At 43.1% G+C, this 26,120-nt stretch overlaps 1 non-coding gene across 2 annotated transcripts in view; it reads right to left on the bottom strand.

Moving 5' to 3' along the window:
* Positions 1 to 1,498: 1,498 nt before the first annotated feature.
* Positions 1,499 to 26,120, bottom strand: part of LOC101973728 (uncharacterized) — a 152,733-nt gene continuing 128,111 nt past the window's right edge. The window contains exons 10-13 of one of the 2 annotated variants that reach the window (XR_013436543.1): positions 16,625 to 17,643; positions 10,904 to 11,101; positions 3,426 to 10,356; positions 1,499 to 2,564 (exon numbers count right to left, since the gene is read on the bottom strand). This is a non-coding gene — a transcript (uncharacterized LOC101973728). Of the gene's footprint in view, positions 2,565 to 3,425; positions 11,102 to 16,624; positions 17,644 to 26,120 lie in introns of both variants that reach the window. The other variant, XR_013436542.1, reaches the window with a different exon arrangement.

The following is a 26,120-nucleotide window of genomic DNA, read 5'->3' as shown; positions in this document are numbered from 1 at the left end:
TTTACTAGCAGTGCAAAGTTGTTTCAGGGTGTATTATCACAATTAACAAGTTTATTTTTGTTTAAGAGTTAGTGATACTTTACATGTATTATCTTATCCTGAAAATATTACTTACTTGGCCACAGGTAGATCATTTGAAATTAACAAGATGCATTGGAAACTTTTTTTTTAAAAAAAAGAAGTATCGCTTTTTAATATTTAAATACAGATCATTTTCATAAGTCTGCAGACATGAGGCAGAACTATTTCCAATGGGCTGGTGGAGAGGCAAATTCCTTGGGTCATTGATTTCCCTGTTCATCTCATCAGAATCCTATGTATAAACATTATGCGTTCTGTTATTGATGGTGCAAATAATGTCTAAACCCAATCATCATTTTTCTTTCTGTTAAAGTTGGAGTGGTAGAAGGTGATGAGAGATCTGAGGTTTGCAGAGAACTTTTAACATTTTACCTCAAGATCATACAGGGCCCTAGCAAAGATTTTTTTGTGAATAAATTTTAATCTAGAAGTCTCTAGCTCCTCTAATGAAAATATTTTCAAATATGCTCAGCTCCTGGAGGAGGGTGTTACAGGCCTGAATATTGGAACATGGAACAGTTGATGTCCTTAGGCCCGTGTGACTTCAGTTGTGTCTCAGACTTTTGAACTATTATGATGTATCCACTCTACCCCAGTGTGCTCTTCCTGTCACTTTAGACTGATGGGAAAAAAAAAATGGCTGCTAAAAGAAAACTAGCAGTGACTCTGGAGGTTGAGGCAGGAAGATTTTAAGTTGAGACCAGACTGGTCAACTTAGCAAGACCTTGTCAATAAAAAAATAAAAAAGGCTAGGGATGTAGCTTAGTGGTACAGCACCCCCTGGGGTTAATCCCCCACCCCGGAAAAAAAGGAAAGAACCAGAAAATTGGGCATCCCTGCACTTGCTTTATTTTCTATTCATTACTCAAGAAATTTCTTTCTTTGCCTGGGCACATCTGTTCATTCATCGTGAACCCCAAAAACATGCTCCAGTTAATGAGAGCCAGGCCAAAAGATCTCAGGCCTTGGCTCCAATGATTTCCATGCTCTGAAGATATAGCCAAGGTCTCCCGAGGCCAAGAGCCAGTTACATAGCCTGGCTCACACACTGGAGTCAGCTCCTCCCGCGGTCAGGGGAGTGTGGAGCTAGGGGCCCACCCAGCTACACTCATGCCAGGTTGGAGATCCAGGCTCACTTCCCAGTCCCCTCTCCAGCACCCTGGGAGAACAATGGAGTGGTTTATTTTGATATAATATCAAGCTTATACACCCTTTACCCAATTCTTCTACTGTCAATATTTAACAGTATTTGTTTTGCCATCCCCTTCCCTTCTGTCTTCCAGAACCATTTGAGAACCATTTGAGAGATGGACATGTAGCCCCTCTACCCCTAAGTAGTTCAATGTATATTTCCTAAAAACTACTTTTCTTACATGACCCAGTGCACCTGTCAAAATAAGGAAATCAATACAAGATGTTAGTGTATCTGTAGGCTTTATTCTAATTTCAAAAATCTTCCAATAATGATCTTTATGGAAAAAAAGAAAACCCTAGAGTCTGAGTGGCATTTGGTGGTTGTATTTTTACTTTCCTCTAATCTGGAACGGTTCCTCAGTTTTTCCTTGCTTTTCACAAACTTCATATATTCTTGATGAATTCCAGCTAGTTACTTTGCAGACCATCCCTCCATTTGTGTTATGTATTTTTAGCAGGGATGCCACCTGAGTTTGCCTCAGTGAAACTTACCAGGAAGCACAAGGTGAACGTTTCTGCCACTGCTAGCAATGTCTATCAACTTAAATCCCTGATTAAGGCAGTGTCTACCAAGTTTGTCCTCTGTAACGTCTATAGCTCCCCACGTAATTGATGAGACTCTTGTGGGTCCGTGTTTTGAGATTTTGTAAAAGTGAGTTTATTTTTCCTCTCTAGACACATACTGTCTTTCGTACTCTGCTTGGGTAAACTGTACCTTCACTTGTCCAGCTACTTAAGCTCCAAACTAGGGAGGCATTCCTCTGTCCCCTTCCTTGACTTTCATGTGTGATGATCCAATCCTGTAGCTTCTTCCCCTTTAATGTGATTCAAATCCATCTTCCTCATCCCTTCTGCCACTGCTTAGCTCAGCTGTTTGTCATCTCTCCCTTGAGTTCCTGGGACATCATCTTGGTAGGCTCTCTATTTCCTTTCTGTCCCTCTTCACCCATACCCATGTTGTTACCAGAGTTGTCTTTCAAAAAAAATGCAAATCTGATTATATTAATTTCCCACTTAAAAACCTTTAATGCAAATGTTGCCAACTGGAAGTTTTCAGGCAGTGAGGGAAATCACGGGAGGCACGTACTACAACTCTGTATTAGTCAGCTAGAGCTGCGGTGACAAATATCATAAGCCCAGTGGCTTAAACAACAGACATTTATTTCTCAATTCTGGAGGCGCAAAGTCCAAGATCCAGGTGCTGGTTGATTCGGTCTCTGGGGAGATCTCTCTTCCTGGCTTACTGAGAGCTGCCTTCTTACTGGGTCCTCTAATGGCCTTTTCTGGATCTGTGCATACAGAGGGGAAAAGATACACTATGAACTTTCTGGTGTCTCTTCTTATAAAGACCCTCATCCTATCAAATCACTCCCCACCTTATAACTTCATATAAACTTATTACTTTCTTAGTGGTCCCCATCTCCAAGTACAGCTACACTGGAGGTTAGAGTGTTAATATGAGAATTTAGGGAAGACACAAAGTTGGTCTATCACATACTCCTACACTTTCTCCCTCCTCCCACCCGTGGCAGACATTGCCAACCAATCAATCCCCACACACTTTGCTACTGAATTTGAATGAAGCTCAAGACATCAAATACAGCCTTCTCAAAGACGCCCTTGCAGCGGGGATATGTACACATGACTCCATTTCCCGCAGGGCACCCCAGCCTTGAGGAGGGAGACATTGATACTGGAGATGGCAGGCAATGGAGGCAGAAGCAGGGCTGCTGGGTTCTGTGTGCCATTTGGCACCCATGCATGTCGACAGATGTGTGACCCAGGTGCTGTTCTTGGATGGAAAACTTTCCAACTCTTTTGACCCTCCAGGGGATTCTTAGACACCCAATACCTCAATGCATTCATTTTCTGCTTAAACTAAATCAGTGGTGGGGTTGGAAGGGGTCTGCTGTTTTAGTCAAGAAGTTCTGCCTTCTGTGCTGACTTGCAGGCTACACAGTTCCCCAAATGAGCCAGGTGAGTCGATGCCACTACCGCTGTGCTGTTGCTGCATCCTCTGTCCACAGTCCCCACCCCATCCCTCATGGTATCAGAAGACTTTGGTTTGCATGTAGCAGAAAAACTGTCATAAAAGGGCTTCAACAACTACACTTTAATTTCTTTATGTTACTAAAAAAAAATAGAATTACCACATGATCCAACAATTCCACTTCTGGGTAGATACCCTAAAACATGGAAAATTGGGGTATTGAAGAGATATTTGCACACTCATGTTCATAGCAGTGTTATTCATAATAGCCAAAAGGTGGAAATAACCAAGTGTCCACCAACACACAAATGGAAAAACAAAATGTGGTATAGGCAAGCAATGGAATATTATTCACCCTTAAACAGGAAGGAAATTCTGACACATGCTACAACATGAATAACCTCGAGGACTTTATATTAGGTGAAATAAGTCAGTCACAAGAAGACAAAAACTGTTTGATTCAAATTCATACAGTCAGAAGTAGAATGGTGGCTGCCAGGGACCCAAGGAGAGAGAGGAATGGGGAGCTATTGTTTGATGGGTACAGAGTTTCAGTTTTGCAAGATGGAAAGAGTTCTTAGATGGATAGTGGTGATGGTTGTACAACATTATAAATGCACTTAATATCATTGAACTCTATACTTTAAAATAATTAAGATGACAAGTTTCATTTTATATTTATTTACCATAATTTTTGAAATGTTGAAAAATGTCCTTAGTAGGCAGGAGAAAAAGAACTCCCCCGGGAATTCATCAGCATGACAAAGATAAGGTTAGCATCTTTGCAATTTTCTTGGGTTTTGTCTTATTGTCACAAAATGCTTGCTGTAGTACCACAATCTCAATATCCAGTGGCAAGAAGGAGTATTTTTTTTAAAACGTCTTTTCTTTTAGGTTGGAAAATATTTCCCAGACAGATTTCTAGGAAGTCACTACCACCATGCTTTCTCTCACCCTAAGCAGGCATCATCTTGTTGTCTTACAATCATTATGAAAGTATAATTACCTTAGTTGAATCAATATTAATACCCCTGGGATTGAGGATGGACCCTCTTTCTTGAGAAAACCATGAGGCAACAAGAGGTCTCAACCAAACCAGTGTTCTCTTGTAAGAAAGAAAGGGCATCAGTATCCATGGACCAGGCAAACTCTGCCCACCACACCAACATGTCTACTTATCTTGCAATAATATTGCCTAAATTCAATTGAACACATATCAATACATTTAACGCCCAAGGTTCACCTCCTGAATTCACCCTATAGAACTAGCCTCTTCTCGATTCGGGCCACTATGGTGCATATATATATACATACATTCACTGTAGTATACCACATCTATTGTTCCTGTTTGTTCACCTGCCTGTGAGATTCTCAGACTGGACAGCATTCTATTCGTCTTTGCCTCCCTTTGGCCACAGAAAGCAGAAGACTGGAAGCCACTTACAAGACATCTGATGAAGCAATGAATGAGCAGATGCACTAGATGGCCCATTCACAGAAGTGGCTAAAACTGAGCCCAGAATTCTGAGTTTAAAGCCCCACAGGGAAACTAGAGAAAACCACACAACCAGCTGGGCTGAGGCCGGGCTTTGCTGAAAGGGTGGGTGCAATGTCTCAGAAGTCAGATGAGGAAGGAGACAGGGAAAGAGGCAAGGCCTGGGGTTTGCAGCCCTTACCCTAGGCTGGGCCTCATGTGTCACAAGCAGCTCTTTTTTGATGGAGATCTCCAAGGAGAGAGCAGCTCAGGGATTTGCTTGCTGTGGTCTAGAAATGGCCTGGATATAAACCTCTTCAGTTTTTTATGGGTTGTTGTGGAAGCTGAGAAAACTGATCTCAAAGTTGCGAGATGTTTTCATATTTGTTATTACGATCAAATCCCCAAGTAATCACATCAGCCTGTGGCTACCAATGAACTCCTGTTAACATCATGAACCTAGAAATTCCAAGATCAAGGTGCTGGTTGATTTGGTCTCCAGTGAGGTCTCTCTTCCTGGCTTGTTGATGGCTGCCTCCTCCCGTGTCCTCTAACGGCCTTTTCTTGATCCATGCATGCAGAGGGAGAAAGAGGAACTATGACATCTTCTATGAGAATGTCAAGGTCCAAGCCAAGAACATCGCCCTTCAGGACCAACGGTACTTCCAAGTGTCAGCAGAGCTGGCAAGAGTGGCCATCTTCCCATTTCTAGGTTCAAAGCAGTACTGCATAGACCCAGAAAAATCAGCTCAGCTCTTCTTTCTCTATCAAGTCTAAGCTACTCTAAGACTCCAGGCTGGAAACAGAGAAGACCTTTATACTATGGTTAAATCAACAGATATTCCCAGCCTCCTCTCTTGCTGCCTCCACTAGAGAGGTCAGTCAAGCTAATATTGATTTTTGGCCTTAAATAAAGCATATACGGCTCAGTGAGAGTCCAGATTGTGCTTCCAAAAGATTTTAGCTTTCCCTGACAGATGAGCCTGCCACTGGACCTTTTTGCTGTGGCCCTGCCTTCAGTGAACATGGACAAATGCCTGTAAATTCAACAGCCATCTTGGGATCGTGACAAAAAGACCAAGGGATTCCTGCCTCTGAAGGCTTGAGCCCCTGTACCGGCTTTGGACTGCATTCTTGCAGCGTTTTGGTTATGAGAGAGAGAGAAAAAAAAATCAAATGCTTATTTGTTTAAGCCACCATCTGTCAGTGATGAAAGCCAAGAGCATGCTCCTCCCTGTTACAAGTGGGACTTCTGCGCATTGTGTGCTGATACTATGAACCCATCTCTTGTAGTCCAAGTGGTTCATTCATAAGTCACAGGGTGGACATTGGTCTTGAGTCATCACATGCGGCCCTGCCTGCCATTTGCTGCTCCTGGAGGAAAGAGACACCAAAGGCAGGCAGAGGCATCTGAAGCCCGTTACCTTTGGTGGCCCTGGTGCTAGGACCAAATCTGCTATCAACCTCCTTCTAGCACCGTGTCCTGCCTCTGGGTGCTTGGTACGTCCCTACGGAGACATGCAGAGGTCTGGAACAGCCCAGCCCATTATCTTGGCCCTCACAGTTGAGGACCCAAAGAAGGGACCTCCTGAATTGACCTTCCAGACCAGGACTGTGGGTGGCCCTCTTTGAGGCTGCTACCTCCTAAGAGAGAATGTGATCAGGAATGTAGTGAAGAAATGAGCCCCTCACCTCTTGTGACTTTCAGAAGGATCTTTTTTTTTTTAAAATAAGTTGCATTTTATCCAGTTCTAATAATGTTGGTATTTAGTTCATAAATATAGGATGAAATTTCAAAGAAAAGACAAGGACTTATAAAGCCACAAAATTTTGAGAAGCTGATGGCCTATTTTGAATAACCAAACCCAAACATCCACCAAAATGTAAATATTCCCTCGTGGAATTTGTCCTGTTGTTGTTTTAAGCCACACAAGACAGATTCTTAGGACTGAAGCCTGAGGTTGTCTGTGCACTGAGAAGGACCTGAGACCGGATCAGGGAGGGCTGATGGGAAGGAGGCTGGGGAGGGGGATTCAAAGCCCAAAAGACATTAAATAAAACATTTGGATGGAAAACCAAATATACCACCATCTCGCAACACGGGTATCCCAAATATTCCTTCTTGATGGGCGTCTTATCTGCAACAAAGCAGAACACATTTGTTAGTACCTCTGTGAAAGTGTGGGGAGGGGTGGAATGGAAGAGAGCTGGATTGGGAGGATCCTCCAGCAATGAACAAAGGATGGAGAATAGCCATGATTACTCACTGTGGTCATGTCTCAAATGTGACAGCTATTTTACTTGGCATGCTAGTTTTATATTTCCATATTGAAAAAAAAAACATTTATAAGGGCCTTTTCATAAAGTTGGAAACGTAGAGTTGAACAAAGAAGTTTCCAGAAGGAAGGAGCTGGAATTGTTCAACAGGAATTCTCCAACTTTTTAAGATTTTTAGGAAATTAATTTCTTTTTTTTTTTTTTTTTTAAGAGAGAGTGAGAGAGGGGGACAGAGAGAGAGAGAGAATTTTAACATTTATTTATTTTTTCTTAATTCTCGGCGGACACAACATCTTTGTTGGTATGTGGTGCTGCTGAGGATCGAACCCGGGCGGCACGCATGCTAGGCGAGCGCGCTACCGCTTGAGCCACATCCCAGCCCCCAGGAAATTAATTTCTATGATTCAGCTGAGATCACTATTAGGTATGTGGTGCTACTTTCACAAATGTGGGGGAAAAAAAGAGAGAGAATGTTTAAAGTGAGAAAAAGCTTTTATTTTGTCATTAGAAAGGCTTGATGTAAGGAAGCAACTGTCCCTTCCTCCATTTTTCTCGCTCATGGTTTCTTGAGTGGGCACTGCTGACATTTAGGCTGGGATACCAATTGTTGTCAGAAACTGTCCTATGCATTACAGGGTGCTCAGCAGTATCCCTGGCCTCTACTTTCTAGATGCCACTAGCATCTCCCAGCTGTGACAATCACAAATGTCATTGCCAGAAGGCCTCTGGGAGACAAAGTCACCCCCAACTGAGCATCCCTGCTCTGTATTAATGCATCTGTATAATGGCAGGGTCATTGGTCTTGATGGGAATTCTACTCTTAAATCTCAAGGAATGTAAATGAGACCCATGTAGGTAACTTAGGGCAGCCTTTGTTAAAATATTTTTCTTCTTATTTCTTCTAATATCCAGTAATGCCAGGACCCCATGTTCTCTTTCCCCAGAGAAATGCCCTTTCCTTCCTCTATCTCTGTCCTCCCACTGCCTCTAGACGCCTCTGGACACATCATGACCCTTGCTTGCTACCTCCTCTTAAAAAGAGAAGCTTGTAATTTATTCTTGCCCCTTAGAATCTACCCGTGTGGCTTTGCCATTTCTAATCCTCTCATTCTCTTGATTTTGCATATAAAGTCCCACAGATCCGGCCTGGACCCTGCGAGCTCTTCTGTGCAGTTGTGTGTGGGTGGGTGGGAGGAACCAAGCAGCCCAGGCAGCACCCAATTTAGCAGTGGGGAGGAGGCCGGGAAAGGCTCCAGCACTTGCATATGAGCTACAGATTTTTTTTTCAGGCTGCTCACAGATGTGCAAGAAGATGTAGCATCTTCATTTCTCTAAAATTGTTCTTCTCTTCCTCTGAGCTTCCAGCCACTGACTAGAGGGGAAACAGTTGGATGAAACAATTTAAACAGACAAGTTAGGTAAATGGTCCATCTTTTTAGGTAGAAAAAAAGAAAAGGAAAAAAAAAACTTAGTCTTTCAGGTTTTTCCATCCTCTTTTTCTGTATTTTGGAGATGGTGTCTGGGTCTGCGATGGAGTTTTGGCTGATGGACTGTGTAGAGACAAAGACAGGATCCTCAGAGCCACTCAGTATCTTCTGCATTCTTTTGATGGGTGCTGTGGTGGGCGGTGTGGATGCTCCCTAGTTGCACCTTTGAGGGTGAGACTGGTCCCATTCCTGAGAGTTTTGTGTGTACCTGCGTTAAGGCTGTAGCCACCATATCTGTGATCTGGGCCACTTGGCTTGGAAGGACCTGCTTGTGTTCCCTGATGTCTGGGTCCCTGGTCTGACGCTGCTCCAGACCCTGCATTCTCCAACTAGCTCCTCCTTGGAACATTGACCTGACCTGACTCACCTTTCCCTCAGGATGGCCAATGCATGGAGGCCTGTTGGCCTCTACTTTGGTGCAGGGGGGAACTCCTGGGTCCAGTCTATTCTATAGGATCAGTGAGCAGCCTGGAAATTATATTCAGCCCTTGTCCCAGCAAAACCATGCTGCAGTCACTCCCAGGGTGGTGCCAGGTAACAGGAAAGGGAACTCCCAAGTCCCAAAGTCGAGGTCTTCAAGCCTTTGCCTTTCCTCACACACTCACCCATTCTCCTGTGGCTGAGGATCAGTAGGTGAGATGAGACTCACCTCTCAGAGCTGGCCTATCCCTTCTCTCCTCCTTCTTTCCCAGACAGATCACTAGGCTGGATGGGGTGGGTTTTATTCTTTCTCTTCCCATCTATTTCAGGACTTCCCTTCATAAAGCTCCCTGATCAAGGTGGCTCTTGATATGCAAACAAAAGGGCTACATAAACCTAGAACATTTCTCTCTGTGTCTTAGAAAGCCTAGCTTTGAAAGCTACTCTCTGGCTGAGAAGCCAATCCTATTTAGAAGCAGATAGTTTGCTTCCCCGACTCCTCTTTCTTTGACACTTCGATCTTTGCATTCCTTCTGAAACAATTCTCAGCCTCCCTGGAGAAGTAGCAGAGAGAGTCGATATAAAAAAATTAAAATAGAGGCAGCCTGTTTGGATATTTCAAAATTCTATTGCCACCATGACATGCAATGATAATTTATCTACCACATATCACATTGCAATGTGGTTGTTCCATTGAGGCTACAGCCTGAGACCACATCCCTGTGGGTAGATCTGTCTGTCCAGTCAATGGCCAGAAGAAGTATAGGTCCGCAGAAAGGAAACCAGAACTCTGAGGACAAGCCTAATAAACAGGTGAAAGAGCACTTTGACATCCTGAAGGTCTGGAACATCAGAAGGAGGACAGTCACCCAGATGTGGGCTGATTTTCTCTCCCAACGAGAGCCAGGCCAGACTCTTCAAAGGGCATTTCTTCATTGGGTCATGCTTCCCCGACTCTACAATCTGAGAGATTGGTGTAATAAAATCTTTATAATGGGAAGACCAAATTAGGAATAGAAATCTTTTATTTTTGCCAAGTAAGAATGTTTACAACAAACACCATTTATCTATTTGTATCGTCTATGTATCTTAGTGATTCTGCTTTAAGGAAGGCATCATTTACTGACAAGAGGGAAAGCCACTTGGGATGCCTAAAATGGCATGAGCTACAATCCGGATCAGAAGCAGGGAAGGAGACACGCAATGTCTGTTCTTGAGGTGGTAGGTGGTATTCTCCTTGGCCTACAGGGGCTATGGGGGACAGGACTGAAAGGAGGTGGTAGGATGTCATGGGATCCTTGAGTGGCAGGTGAGAAATTAGAACATCATCTTAGAGCGAAGCTTCTTGTGCTTTCTAGCAAAGGAAACTGGTACAAAGAAAACAATGCTTGGGAATTTAAGTCCGAGGTTCTGTACAGCTTCTGATGGAATTCCTGCATTTTGAAGAAGAGAGGTTAGAAGAAGGAAAGCCATCAAGGAGAGAAAGTGTGGAACCTATTCCCACCTTGAGCTGAAGGGTAATATTTGGCGGGAGACAAAAGAGCCACTTTTTCTGTATCTGTTTGCTACTTCATCTATTGATGACTGCAAAGAAAGGGGTGATTTTAAGACTGCCACAAATATGTGTAGTAAACTAACAGACTTTTTAAACAGCTTAGACAACTTCTATGTCATCTTCACAGAACTTAGTGCCTGTTTATGCAGGCCTTCTGCCTTGAGTTACCTTGTCTTGTGTCTGTAGTCTTATTTGGCTTGTATTTACCCTTCTTCTGGATCACTTACCACAAATTGGTTATTTTATTATCTTGAGCATTTCAATAAAGTCTGTTCCCCCCCCCCCACATCAAACTGTAATGTGCATAAGACCAGGATCCACTGTTTTCCTCACTAGTATATCTCCTGCACCAAGCCCCACATGTAGTAGGTACTCAATACATATCTGTTGTCTGAGTAACTCAGTAAATGAATAAACTCAAGGACCTCCAGCAGGAGTAATCGACATCATCCTCATCGAGTACTCCTTACTGCATGCCTTCCTGTCGGCGGTCCTGCAGGGTAAGCTTCTTAAAGCCTCAATTATACACAGACAGATGGATGCCCGGCACTGCTACCCGAAGTGGTCTTGGAGGTTCCTGACAGCTTGCTTTCCCCTGAAGCATGGTGCTAGCATAGTGCCACCTGTTGGATAAAACAGAGAATCCAATTTTTTGTACAATCTCATTTTCTCTTTACAAATAAACAGAGTCCCATCAACGTTTTGAAGATCTAGAATCTTCTTTGGCATTTAAAAATAATCTACATTTGGCTTCATTTCCTCTGTTAAGCTTACCGTTTTCTTATTTTTTTGTCTCTAAAGCCCTAGTCTTATTTCACATCATTTCAGATAAAGGAATCATGATAACCTGTCAAACTTTTGTTACATAAAGTAACTGGTTAATGGAAGTATTAATAGACATACCTTATGTGCCACATAGGGACCTCCTGAAGACACAGTTATTTATGACAGAAAAACTCTCTATAGCCAGGTGGGATTGCACACATCTGTCATCCCAGTGACTCAGAGGCTAAAGCAGGAGGATTGCAAGTTCAAGGCCAACCTCAGCAACTTAGGGAGACCCTGTCTCAAAAATAATAATAATAAATAAATACATAATAAAAAGGACTGTGAAACTGATTCAGTTGTAATGCCACTCTGGTTCAATTCCCAGTACCAAAAAAAGAAGCACACTATTCAGTAATGGCATGGCAATGCTTTCATTGATGAGATTATTGAGAAGAAACTTCTAGAACATGCAGCTCAATTGCCATTATTGCAAAAAATTGTCATACTGGGAAACATGAAAATAATGGTCAGTAGACATGTGACTGAAGAGGCTACTGATCCTGCTTTTATGGGGCACATGCATTTTTGACATTACACATGAAATGCACAGGCCCATTTTAGGAGGAATGCTCATTAAACCACGTTGAATTCTCCCGTCTCTCACGGTAGTCCCCTCCTGTCAGTGTTAAGGTGGAGTTTTTGTTGGCTTGCTCGTCTCCTCTTTTGGACAGATTACCAAACGGCTTAAAGTCCTGTGTTTTGGTTTTTGATATTTTACTTTTGCTTTTTCTCTGATTACTGGTTCCCTGTTGGCAGTGCGCCTTATGATCCTTTTATCTGAGAATGTGGGGGACACTGTTTTCTTCTTACAGATTTCCAGGAAATATTTATATATCAACTACGGGACCCATTTGTATGTATTGTAACATGCTGATATTGTCTCCTAATCGTGTGTGTGTGTGTGTGTGTGTGTGTGTTGGTGTGTGTGTGTAGCCTTGTGTGTGGTATTTTAAACACCACAGAGATGTCACATTTTACGTTTCCATGCTCTGTCTTTGTCTTTGTGATAATTTCTATCATCACTCTGTGCTCAGAACACCCTTTTTGTTTTGGGTAACAAACACAGATATACTTGGTTTTAACTTTGTTTTTCTGATGTTTTGTTTCCAGACTTTCTAATTCATTTTCAGATGGATGTTTATATATTTGAACCTTGCATCACGTGTTGGCTCCAAGTAAGCCACAACCTTAATACCATTTGCTAAAAGGACTGTTCGCTTTCCCTAGCTTTCTGTCTTTTCCTTTAGTACCAATGAATTAGTGTATACATGAATATAAATTTTATAGCTCTCTTTTTTAATCAGCTTGCTGATTATTGTTGCAATACCAGACATTTTTAACCACAATAACTACTTAATAACTTTCAATGTTCAAGTCTTCCTTATTGCTGTTCCCTTTGCAATTTCTCATACCTATTCTTATTTGCTTTTTGCTTTTCTTTCCAAATAAACTACTAAAATCATTCTGCTATTTCTCAAATTACAACTTTTAGGATTTGATTCACCCCTTTCCATTCTATTCAGTAAGTGATTTTTTAAAAGAATTTAATGAAGAAGCTAATAATATTGACCAAATAAAAATGACAGCAACATTTAAAAATGAATGATTTCTTATATTTGCAAGGCACCTTAAACTTTAATGGATTATCTCTGTTTATAGTATCCATCAAGGATCTTCAGAATACTTGAACCTAAGACAGCGAAGGCAGGTACAAAGAAAGGAAAAATATCTCTAGTACAAACCAGGAGGGGAACAGGATGGTTTAGTACAGTGGAGGTTCAGAATCTCCTTAATTCAAATCAGAAAATTAAATGTTATGTAAAATGTTAAGGCAGAGATTGGGAAAGGGGAATCTGGGCTATTTAAAAAGTTATGGGCTTAGACTGCTTCATACTCTATAATAGGACACAGCAGTGTCCACATCTAATAGGCAGCAGTTTGGCATCTCAGTCAAGTGTATCTGGTTCTGGGCCTATGCTCCGAGGATCTGAGAGCCTCTGGGTTGGATAACTAACAGCCTTCACAGAAAAAAAGTTGGGGCATGATAAAGTAAATCTGACATACTATTAAAAACTGCAGTTAAATATAAATTTTATGATCATAATGATAATCTGTAAATGTCTATCATTTATATTACTGGAAATAATTAATAAATTTTAAATAAAAACTATTAAGGTCATTTAAGTTGGTGAAGAGTTTGAATATTGAGTGAAATCAGTTTGTTATATCTATAAGTTGTATTTAACATTTATTATTTCTTAATGAATTCAGTAGGACTTTGCATTAAATTTACAACTATTCTGTGACACAGGAATGCTTAAGAGGATCCAACATTAAATTTGTAAATGTTATTTAAATGTTTAAAGGAATTTTAGCTACATCAATTTGTATGAAGAGTTATTTGGTTGGGGAACATAATCTTTTAAATTTACCAGCTAAATTTAAAAGGATGGGACAAAATGATCATTCTTATTTTTTAAATATATATTATAAACTTTTTTTTTTTTTTTTTTTAGATCAGTGCAGGGATTGAACCCAGGTCCTCATGCATGCCAGGCAAGAATTCCACCCCTGAACCACATCCCCAGCCTGATAACATACTTTTATATACACTTTGGAACAAATGTACTTATGAATAAAATAACTATATCTGTAGGTTGACTTTCTTTTCATGCTCCAAGGTCAGGTTGGATGTTAGCTCTATTGGCAGCACAATGACTAACTCATTCAGATTGTCTCAAGACTGTTTCAGTTTTAAAAACTGAAAGTCCTGACTCCCTGGTATCTTGGCAAGCTGGATGTTGGTCACCCTTACTGACCAACACACAGTCCCATCTGATGTTCAAGGAGCCTGTGGCAGCCTGCTGTGTAGGAATGTGTAGGTCGAGACATCCTCCTCACTAACAGAGCAGCAGAGGGCTTCAGAGAAGTCAAGATGGCCTGGCCCATGCCATCCATTGGCTTTGGTTACCCTCCTTCCTTCCATTCTTTCTCCACTCTGATCGGTTGATTTATTTCTGAGATTTTTCCCACCACCCATAGAGAGAAGAACTCCTTTTTGGAATGAATGTGATCATTTCTACTTTTAGATTCTTGATCCCACCAGGCCCATGGCCCAGGATTAACTTCAGGAGAGATTCTCTATAAACTCCTGTGTAGAATCGTCCAGGCGGTGTGCCACAGCTGGTGCAAAATGCATGGAACTGGAAACTATGAGGATGCTCGGGATGAGGATTACTGGACATTGTTATAATTTTTCTGATTATTTGAAATATGCTTCTTACCATTTCACTTTTATAACAGCTTTATTGAAAGATAATTCACATTTTGAGGTATGTAATTCATGATTTTATACCATATATTCAGAGTTGTATAATCATCACCATGATCAATTTTATAATATTTTCCCCATCCCCCCGCAAAACCTCTAGACCCATGAAACCACCCTCCATTTCCTTTACCCTCCTCTTGCCCCACCTCAACCATAAGCAATCAATAATTTACTTTTTGTCTATGGATTTGTCTTTTCTATAGCTGAATGTTATTCCATTATGTGTACATATCACATCTGATCTTTTCATTAGTTTATGGACACTTGGGTTGCTTGCATATTTTCATCATTATGAATAATGCTGCTATGAATACTTGTTTTCAAGTTCATTCTTCATGGGTATATACCTAGGAGTGAAATATCCAGGTCATGTGATAACTGTTTAATCTTTTGAGGAACTGCCAGGCTGCTTCCAAAGCAACTACACCATTTTTACATTGGCACTAGCAATGCACGAGATCTCAATTACTCTACATCCTCTCTAGCGCCTGATATTATCTGTCTTTTTTATTACGGCCTCTCTAGTAGATGTGAAGTGACATCTCATTGCAGTTTTGATTTGCATTTCCCTGATTGCTAATGATGTTGAACATCATGCGCTTATTAGCCATTGTGTATCTTCTTTGAGAAAAAAAAAGTTTAATTTAGATTGTTTGCCCATTTTAAAATTGGGTTCTTTGTCTTTTTATTTGAATCCTAACAGTGCTTTATACATCTAGATATGTCTTCTATCAGATATGTGATTTATTAAATGTTTTCCACCCTTCTGTAGTGGTCTTTCCATTTTCTTTATGGTGCCCCTTGAAGCATAAAGGTTTTGATTTTTGATGATGTCCAATTTATCTAATTTTTTTTCTTGTGTTGCTAGTGCTTATGGTGCTTAAGATTTAATTTGCTTTTAGAAGTTATCCTGAGCTGGGCGCTATGGCGCACACCTGTCATCCCAGCAGCTTGGGAGGCTGAGGCAGGAGGATCACCAGTTCAAAGTCATCCTCAGCAATAGGGAGGCATTGAGCAACTCAGTGAGACCCTGTCTCCAAATAAAACACAAAACAGGGCTGGGGATATGGCTCAGTGGTCGAGTGCCCCTGAATTTAATCCCCAGTACCCCCTCCAAAAGGTTATCCTGAGATGAAAATATTATTATGTGATACAAAACGAATATATTATTTATAGCTATATAGAGCAATTTAAATACCTGGAAAATAGATATACACTCTAGAACATGTACACACACATAATTTTTTTTTTCTCCTTAGCAACAAGAAGACCAAAAACCAAGGAGCGCTCCTAGATTCACCCCCACTGAAGGATAGAGGGACATCTTTACTGGACAGATTGCTTTAAAATGTCAGAGGAGGGTGAAGTGGGGCTGAAGGAGGAATTTCATCCATGTGAATCACACCCTGTTCCAATAACAAATATGATAAATGTGGAAAACATTTCATGAAGTTCTCTGATATGATTTTTTTTTTCCCACTGGGGAAAGAGGTAGGAGTCCAGAAAACCCTATGAAGACATTTCTCAGGATTGGAGGTCAGGGGAAGAATTCATTGTCTTACTCAGAGGCACCATAAAACAGATTTGGGGAATTCTTTCAACCCCAGAAATTAGTGGAAGTTTGTTTTTCTGAAGACCGAACACTAGATGTCTCAATTTCATTGCGTTCGTCATGAGAAATGCAGAAAATTACACACACACACACACACACACACACACACACACACACAGAGGCACAGAAACATGGGCTATGCAGTGCTATATATGATGTAGCTTTTACAGGTTGTTAGAATTTAATTCCAATCAAACCTTCTTAGAAACTAGGATAATCTCTTTGAAATTCTTAACTAAAACCTCATTGAAATAAATATCCATAAGGTCCTGTCATTTTCTGGATGAGGAAATAGAAAAAATGATATTGAGAGATTTTTTTTCTAAGCCATAGATGAAAGCACCATTAGAAATCAGGTTAGAATTCAAAACCTACCTCTAGAAAGCAGCCAATGCCAGTGAGTAATTTACAAGAAAACGTGTGTTAATGTAAAAATAGAAAGTGCACCAGATGATACAGATAGACACGTGGTACAGAGAGAAAAGCATGGATTAGGAGCCTAAGGACAGATTTAATCCCCGAAACAACTGCTTTGCTGCTGCATGATGCCATTCAAGACCCGGATCCACCCCCACATCCCATTCCCACCCCTGCTTTGCTGGGTCTGGGGTGGACTTGGTCCTGCCTGGATAACTACCGAGAAAGGACAGGAATAAAAGGCTCATTGTTAGTCCAGGAACCTCTTAGGTGACATTTTTTGGTACTTCCTGGGAAATCACCCTTTGCCCTCACCTCTGGCCCATTCAGGGTCATTGTCCACCCCCACAGCCCTCCTCACAGTGCAGTGCAACCAGGCTCACGTGGGTGTGCTCTCGAGGTGGAGCTACAAGAGGAGTTGAAGGGTCCTCGGTTCCGTTCCCAGACTGCCTGGTTTCATTGAGAAGGAACAAATGACGCCTGTTTGCAGAGCCACACAATGAGCTGCTTTCTCCTAGACCCTGACCTTTCCCCGGGAAGAGGCCAAGCACACTTGTCAACTCTGCCTATGTGGTAAACAGAGCAAGAAGGCCTTCCTTGTTAGTGAGGGCATCTAGAAGCCACTGGAGCTCTTCACACAGGGCCCCGGGTTGTCGGGTTGGTGGCCGCGATACAGTTTTACTGTAGAAATGGAATACTTAAAGTTAAAATGTAATTTGTTTAGTTGGATTTGGATTGGCCTAGATGATGGTCAATGACTGCCAACATGGGAGTCCTTCTGCCCTGACTATATATAGCCATTGAGTGACTGGGAATCTAGTATCCTTTTAGTGGCCACCCTCTGCCCCTTTGCCAGGAATTGGTCTTTGTGGACTGCTGAAGGCTTTTGAGGAAGGCAGAACATCCTTCTATGCTTTCTTGCTGTTTTTAGCCTTGTGTGAAGGTCTGAGGCTCGGACTGGTGTGGAATCTTCTGACCTGGAAGATGGACATTAAAGACAGAGTTAACAGGGTGAATAAAGGCCCAGGTCCTTGTGGATACAACTGAGCTTCAGATTTGCCTGCTTTGGGATTCCTTGTATTTTTTTCCTGTGGATTTCAGTCCAAAGCATCCTGACTGATATACAAGCTTCTTTCCCAGGTGATCCAACACTATCAGGCATGAGATAAATTTTCAGCCAACAATTTATAAAACACTCTGGCTTTATTGAGGTTTCAAGAAAGACTCGGGAGGATTTCTGAGGAAGTTTGTGTCATTACAACACAGACAAACTGGAAATTGCATCAGGCTGGAGGGCTATGGAATCTCACTTCCTGTCAAGACAATCCTGTGTGCTTCAGAATAGACTTCCTTTCTTATTTAGTTATTTCTCTCCCTAGAGGATTTTAAACTGAAATCCACCCATCCATCCATCTATCCATCCATTCATCTATCCATCCATTCATCCATCCAGTAAATATCTATTAAACCCCATTCATGTGATCATCTACCAGTGTGGCCCTGATGGGGTCTCTGGGTCCCTTTAGCAGGGTCCCATCAGCATTGTGGTGACTGGGCAATGATGTGGGTCATGGGCTATGAATTCTTTGGTTCACAGCCTCCTCCTTTCATAGCTGGGCTTTCGTGAAGGTGGTGTCGGAGGAAATCCTTGGGGGAACCCAGCCTAACAAAGGCTTATCCAGTGCCAATTATGCCAGGGCCACATAGTTGGGTGTGGGGTCAGAGACATACTGCCATTTTGATTCAGGAATCATTCCATCAAAACACATGGAATGGGTGCTGCTGGCTTAGAAGAAAGTCTCTGGAAGAAGACAAGAAATTCTGTTTTACCAAAGTTCATTTGACAATGAGGACATAGACCAGAGAGGTTAAGTCACTTGACTGATGTATGTTAAAATCCATCAAGCTATACACAAGATTTGCACACTTTACTGTGGACATGTTTTATTTCAATAAAAAAGTAAAAGGGAACAAAAGAAAAAATGACCTTTAAAATTTCTTTGCCACCATTCAAGAAAGGAATGAAGTACTTTGTATAAGGAAATATGAATGATATTCTACACATTTTAATAATACTGGAACTGGTCCATTTAATTTGTATTTTTCAGTGTTCTTCTGCTAGAAGCTCTTCTAAGTTTTTTTTTCTCCCCATTCCTGGGTGGGCTTAAGCTCTTCTAAATCTTAAGTTGATATTTCAAGTTCAAGGAGATGCTTCCAAGTGGGTTTTGTCTTCTGCAGATTATACCTGACAGGGGTATAGCTACCTGTGTTAATCTTAGAGTTCAGAGTTAGGTCTTCAAATCCTTGGCTCCTACTCTAGGTTAGAAACAGTCGGTCACAAAGATTCGGAATGCTTCTTTGGAAACCACTTGTAGGTGCCTTTTGGACATGTGCACTTTGCTTTGGCCAATTGAGTTTATCACAACTTAATCTCACAAAAAGGAATCCTAAGGGTAGCAAATGTTAGAATACCCATCTTATCCACAGTACCTATCTTATCTTATCCCACCTAAAGAGGCAGAGGAATGCAATTCTAATAATCAGCAAAAGGGGAGTTTGTTGGCTCACTGAAAACCCAGGAACAGAAGAAACTTTAGGAATGGCTGGATCCAGGGTTCAAATAATGTCATTTAGACTCAGTTTTCCTCTACCTTGAGGCTCTTCTGTGTCTGTCATATCGCAGGTCCCAAGTTGGACCCAGTCAGTTCTGGATTTTCCCTTGTGGTGGCAACATGGAAGCAGTACCTCCAGACTCTGCATTCCCCCTGTTCCAGTGAGAAGAGATATGTACTGACTGTTTCTCTTACAGCATTCCCAGCAGAGTTATTAAGTCCCATTGGCTCTGAGTGGGCCACATGCACTTTGCCCAATCCCTGTGGTCATGGAAATGCAATGATTGATTGACTTAGCCTAAGAATACTTCAGCAGAGCTCTACCCAAGCCAATGGACAACTTCCTTTCTCTCCCAAAGGGCTCCCTGGAGTCACTGTGCCTCTCTTTCTCCTCTGGTTTCAGAGGATCGACACACCTGTGCCCAGGGGCTGTGAGGCGCTGTTGCCCAGCTGCCCTATGGCTTGGCTGCCTGGATAGGGATCAGGCCATGTGCCAGTGGCTCCTGTACTTGACATTCTTACCTGGCCTCTCAGGCTGGCGGCATTTCAGCTCTGTTCAATGGTGCTTAGGTCCCTACCGCTCCCTTCCCCATCCACAAAAATGCAAGGTTTCTTCTACTTTTCTCAGGTGGACAACCCTCGGGGGCATCCCTTTGCTCTGCTGATGACCATTTGAAAAGCCTGGCCAGTTGTCCATTAGATGGAGCTCTTGCTCAGGGCCTAGGGGGTGGCTCATGGAAGCTTCTTATTCTATGTGGTTGGTCCACAGGCACCTTCTGTTATCACCATTCTCAGGGCTGTACCACTCCACCCCACACTGTATTACCCATCCCTCTTCTGTAGGGGTCTTTGCATGTGACCTCAGGCCATTGCGTGTGTGTGTGTGTGTGTGTGTGTGTGTGTGTGTGTGTGTGCGCGTGCGCGCGCGCAGCAGCAGCAGCAGCAGCAGCAGCAGCAGCAGCAGTGGGAAGGCCTAACCTGAACTAACTTTGGTAAGACCCAGGACTGACGTGGACCCTGAAGGTCGGTCCCAAGTTACTGTTTGTCTTAACTAACTTCATGTTAAACTCAATAACCTTTATTGGGGATATCAAAGGGTAGGTCCCACGAAGAACAGCTGCCGATGGCACTCGCAAGCTTGGTTAGTGCAACGTGACATTGATTTCCTTCAAAGAGGGATGCTGCAAGCAAGTTCCTGGAGAGGCAGGAGCAAGCTTATTTGGATGGGGCCACCTCCTGGCCCGTCAGCGCCCTCTGCTGGCAGGATTTTCCTTTGTGCTCTACACAGAAGTAGGAGTCCCCTCCAAAGTCTGTGGTTGTTGCGCTTCAGAGATGCCAAGAGACTGAGGTCCCGCAGGGGTAGGACTGACCATGCTAACACTTTCCTAGAAGGCTGGGGATTCCAGTCATCAGGAGTTTAGGCAAGGATCTTTATACCTGCTTCCAGAGGCTTCTTCTTTTTCTGGGGGGAGGAGGGAAAGGTAGGGGGTGTCGGGGATTTAATTCTGAGTTGCTTAGCGCCTCGCCATTGCTGAGGCTGGCTTTGAACTCGCGATCCTCCTGCCTCAGCCTCCCAAGCCGCTGGGATTCCAGGCGTGCGCCACCGCGCCTGGCTTCCAACACGGCCAGCTTGTTCACATTACTCGGATATATATTTTCGGATCCAAACATATTTCTTTAAAAAAAAAAATCCTCAAAAAGAATATGTCTACAAATAAGCTTCACTCCAACACGTCTATGAAATTTCTTAAAAATAACATGTTTACAATTTGACGAAGTGAAATACAAACACTCTTTGTCAAAATAACTTCATGGTTTTCGGTCCGTGTGGGGCAGGGGCTGAGGCGCCCTTTACAACCCCACGAATTCCACACCTCCTATCGCCACGCCTTCTCTAACCCCCCTAAACGTGAACTACTTTGGGGGACAAAACCTTAGCCGGTCTCTAAGTCAGGCAGAACGTTTTATTAACTGTGTGGCACAACTGTCATGGGAGACGCCAGGCTAGACGCTGGACAGTCAGTGGAAGGCACTGTGCAGGCCCCTGAGGGTCCCGCTGGTGCAGAGCTGGTAACAGCTCTTGTCTACAGAGCTCTAGTCCCTGTGGGACCACGTGGTGGCACTTGAGAGCTTCTCCAGCCCCTGCCGCTTGCCTGTGGGTGGGGCCTCTGCGGCCATCTTCTACTGTGGGGCTGTCCCCTCAGCCAGAGCTCACTGGAGGAGGAGCCAGCTCCTGACCAAGCGGAAACCGACTGTCTTGATGGATGGGGAGGGTGGGAAGCAGATTTTTTTGCTGTGAGGTGCTGTCAGGGTATCTTCCACCCACCGCAGGAGGCGGAGGGGCTGGCTCATCAGCACCAGAGAACCAAAGAAAGGGGACACAAAGGGGACACAGAGATGAGGTGACATGAAGAGAGGGTTTCTGCTTCCTGGTTCCAATATTTCCCCGTCCTCCTTTAGATTCTATCTTATCCTCTTCTTTCTTTCCATCTTGCCATTTGATGTAAGCAATAAAAGCTCACTAAGAAGTCCTGCTCCGTTTGCATTTAATACAGAGCAGAAGAATTCTGAAAAGTTTTGCTTGAGAGCTCAGAATTTGGGTTATTTTCATGCAAACTATCTGGAACCCTCAGAAGACAGTGGGGCCTCTGTTAATAGAATTTTCTGTTTCAATGAGAATTAAGCAGAAAACCATTTTTGTCTGTTTGTGTCCATCTTTGATATAAAACCTAAAATGCACACACACAAAAGCAAAATATTGAAAACAACTGAAAGGCTTATTAGCAGGAAACTGGCTAAACATTTCATGCAACAGAACACTACAAAGCCATTGAAAGAACAGGACCACATGACCCAGCATGGAAGGCTATCTATGATCCATAGTTAAATAAACAAAATATATTGAGTGGCATGTGTTATGTGCTGTCATGCATATGACAAAAAAAGGAAAAAATACACAAGGTCATTTGCACTTATAAATATAAATAAATAAATACACACACACACACACACACACACACACACACACTCAGATTTGCATGGGATTATCTATTTGCTCCGAATGCTTAAGAACCAGTGCAAAGCATGCTTTCAGGGAGAAATCCAGGGACAGAGAGGGAGAGAGGTCTCTTTTTCTCTGTTCACCCTTTTGCACTGTGTGGAAAAAAAAATTTATTTCCCCCCATGACCATGTATTAGCTCTCTCAATACACACATCATACAGATGCACACACAAATGCATTTTATTAAGTAGCGAGAACTGATTTCTCTTAACCGTAAGAGTTCTTGGAAGTTGAGGTAGATCTTCATTATTTGACACTCTTTGGGTCACTTTTCTCATGTTTGCTTTCATCTGTGAAAATGGTTGTGCAACCAGGTGAAGGCAGTGGAAGGGGAGGCTTCTTCTCTTCCTAGTACTGCAAGGTGGGGCAGAAGTGAAACAGGGGGGGTGGCAGGGTATAGTCTGAGTATAGTAAGTCAATACCTGAGGCCAAGGAACTGCCAGGAAATCATCTGGGGTTTCCGCTTCCTGTATGCGTTCTCAGAGCTCAGAACAGTGGAGTCTTTGGACTTGGACCTTCTGTTTCTGAATCTATTAAATGGTGAAAATGACACCTTCTCTCCTGGTTCTTATGAACAAAGATTAAAGCATCTGTCACAGCACCTGGCTCAGTCTTAGCTGAATGCAGAGTGTTTGGTGCCATTTTGATTGAATTTTCTTCAATATGTCCTAAAAGGAGGTACAAGTCCTGTATTAGTAGAGATTAGGGAGGTCAGCTATGATGTTGGATGCCCTGGGTTTGAATTCAGACTCTGCTGTTTAGAGACTGTTAAAAGTATCTCTTTGAAGATCTTTTTTTTTTTTTTAAAGAGAGAGAGAGAGAGAGAGAGAGAGAGAGAGAGAGAGAGAGAATTTTCAATATTTATTTATTTTTTTAGTTCTCGGCGGACACAACATCTTTGTTGGTATGTGGTGCTGAGGATCGAACCCGGGCCGCATGCATGCCAGGCGAGCGCGCTACCGCTTGAGCCACATCCCCAGCCCAAGATTTTTTTTTTTTTTAAGAGTGTGTTTTCCTCTGGTTTGAAGAACTTTGTTCTACTCAGCATGGACATCTTTGACATCAACTGGGGAGAACCCATCTGAGAATGAGGCCAACACAGATGAAAGTAAGCAGAGCAAAGAGGAAAAGCGGGAGAAATTGAAAGGGAAAATATGTCATTTTTCTTGAACCCTTGGGTCCAGCTTTACTTTATAGCTGTGTATCCCTTTATGACAGATGAGCTCCGAGATTCATTATTAGGCAATTCTGTCATTGTGTGTATGCCATAGAATGTACGTACACAACCATGATATTGGTTGAATACTTGATACGGCCTCTGATGCAGTGAAGAGGTGCGGCAGGCATGAGGCTAGCGCTGGCCTAACAGGTGATTGGTTTGGTTAACCATTTCCTTGTATATATAAGCAGGAGGCCATGCGAGCTGGTGAACATCTGCAATCCCCGCAACTTGGGAGACTGAGGCAGGAGGATCTCAAGTTCAAGGCCAGCCTCAGCAACTTAGCAAGGCTCTAAGCAACTTAGTGGTATCCTGTCTCAGAATAAAACATAAAAAGGGCTGGAGATGAGGCTCAGTGGTTAAGCACCTCTAGGTTCAATCCCTGGAACCAAACCAAACCAAAACAAAACAAAACAAAACAAACCCCCAAACTCCAGAACATACACATATGTATATATGTAGAGCACAGTCTAAAATAAAGATAAAAAGTATGGTATGATAGATAACATTAACCATAGCATAGTCATTTGTGATCATTATCAAGTTTTATGTACTGCACATAATTATACTGCTGTGCTTTTTTTGGGTGGGGGTTATGGGGATTGAACTTAAGGGCGCTTGACCACTGAGCCACATTCCCAGCCCTGTTTTATATTTTATTTAGAGACAGGGTCTCACTGAGTTGCTTAGCACTTTGTTTTTGCTGAAGCTGGCTTTGAACTCATGATCCTCCTGCCTCGGCCTCCTGAGCCGCTGGGATTACAGGCGTGTGCCACCTCGCCTGGCCACTGCTGTACAGTATATGGCTGGCAGGGCTGTGGCTGTGTCTACGCCAGCAGGACCACAAACTCAAGAGTAATGTGTTGTGCTATGCTCATGCAGTGGCCACAATGTCACAAGGCAACAGGAATTTTTCTGTTCCACTGCGGTCTTCTGGGCCCTCCAATGTGCGTGTGGTCTGTCGCTGACTGAAACACGACACCTCACGTGACTGAGTGTCCCCACATGGTGAAGAGCTGGGTTACCATCTCTGGAGTTGAGGGAGGAGGTCCTCCCCCGGTTTCCTCATTCTTGTGTCACGATGCAGAAACACATTGCACTAGAAACCAGGTCGTGTGTTGCCCACCCTCCAGCCACCTCTGACTGATCCTGATTCCAGACATGCTTTGAAAATGGGGCTGCTGGGAGAAGAGGATCAAGGGCGAATTCTGAGGATATTTAGGCTCCTTCCATAGGAAAGACAGTGGAATGAATGGACATCACTTTCCTGGGTTCATATATGAATACACGACCCGTGTAACTCCGCATCACCTACGACCACAAGATTTATGAGATCCTAATTAGAATTTAAAGTTATACTCCGTGTAGGTCAAGATCCACTCTCCTGTTATGTATATGTAAAAAGAACCAATTAAAAAAAAAAAGTAGACTCAAAAATTCTGGGGGCAAATGCTTTGTGTGGGCAGCTGGCAGCTCCGTGATGAGCTCGGTCCCCAAGAGGTTTTTCAGAGAAATGAGGGAAGAGTGGGTCTTTGTGAACTGATGGAAGGAATTCGGTAGGGTTCCTGCAATTGGGCCTGTGGTTGCTCCCTCCATTCTCCCAGCCCAGACCTACTCAGCCTGGACAGTCGCCTGTGTGGCCTAGATGTCTCCTCACTGCTCAGGAAAGTGGACAGTCCCCTTAGTTGGTTGAGACTTGCTGGCCTATTAGTTCTCCTGTTCCAGTTGCCTCCCCTTCTAGAAGAGTCTCTTCCCATTAGGGTGACCAGTCATCCTGGTTTGCTAATGGGGCAAGTGGGTACACTTAGTAGATGACTCACAGTCGACAGCACTGTGCTGGTGCTGGGGGCACAGTACTAAAGACGTCAGCTCTGGGCGTGGCTGGAGGAGCTGCTGTCTGACAGCAGAGGCTGTCAAACATGGGTTTTGCTAGAGAGAGGTGGTGAGGGCCAGGACCAAGGCCAGTAGGTCTAAGGGACTGTGTCGTGCAACAGATGCAAGACAGAGGCGTTTGAAGGGGTTTTGCATTAGGAGAAATGACTCCGTGTGCTGACGGAGATGGAGTAGGAATGAACATTTCCACGTGGCCAGGAGCTTGTCCATAGGCAGCATGGTGGAAAGTCAGATGTCTTGGGGAGTGGTGGCAGCTACTCACTGCCCTCCACTCCCAACATTTACAGGGCTGGGGGCAAGCACACAAATGGAGGCCTGTATATCATGTGTCTCAATATTTAAAAGTTATCCAGTGGGCTTAGAGCTCTTAATTCAATGCTCTTAATCTATTCTCCTACACTGTGCTCGGTCTCTGGTTCTCAGACTTTGGAGGAGAAAGCAGCTGCTCCGGAGATGACTCAAGTTCATTCTAGCAGCACCCCCCTGCTCCTACGAAGTGACTCACCTCGTGGAAGCAGACATGTCATTTCCTTGCCCTTTCATTAGAGGGGCCAGGACATGCATAAGGTAATGGAGGACCCAGATGTTCAGGCCATTATATCATATAGCAAGGGGGCACTGAGGAACTTGAAGATCCTTCCTGAGGTGGGTCTAGGGCTCACATTCTA

The sequence above is a fragment of the Ictidomys tridecemlineatus genome, chromosome 3 (genome assembly GCF_052094955.1).
Source record: "Ictidomys tridecemlineatus isolate mIctTri1 chromosome 3, mIctTri1.hap1, whole genome shotgun sequence".
Lineage (NCBI taxonomy): Eukaryota > Metazoa > Chordata > Mammalia > Rodentia > Sciuridae > Ictidomys > Ictidomys tridecemlineatus.
The sequence above is the reverse complement of the archived record's forward strand: the minus strand, read 5'-3'. Positions and strand labels throughout refer to the sequence as shown.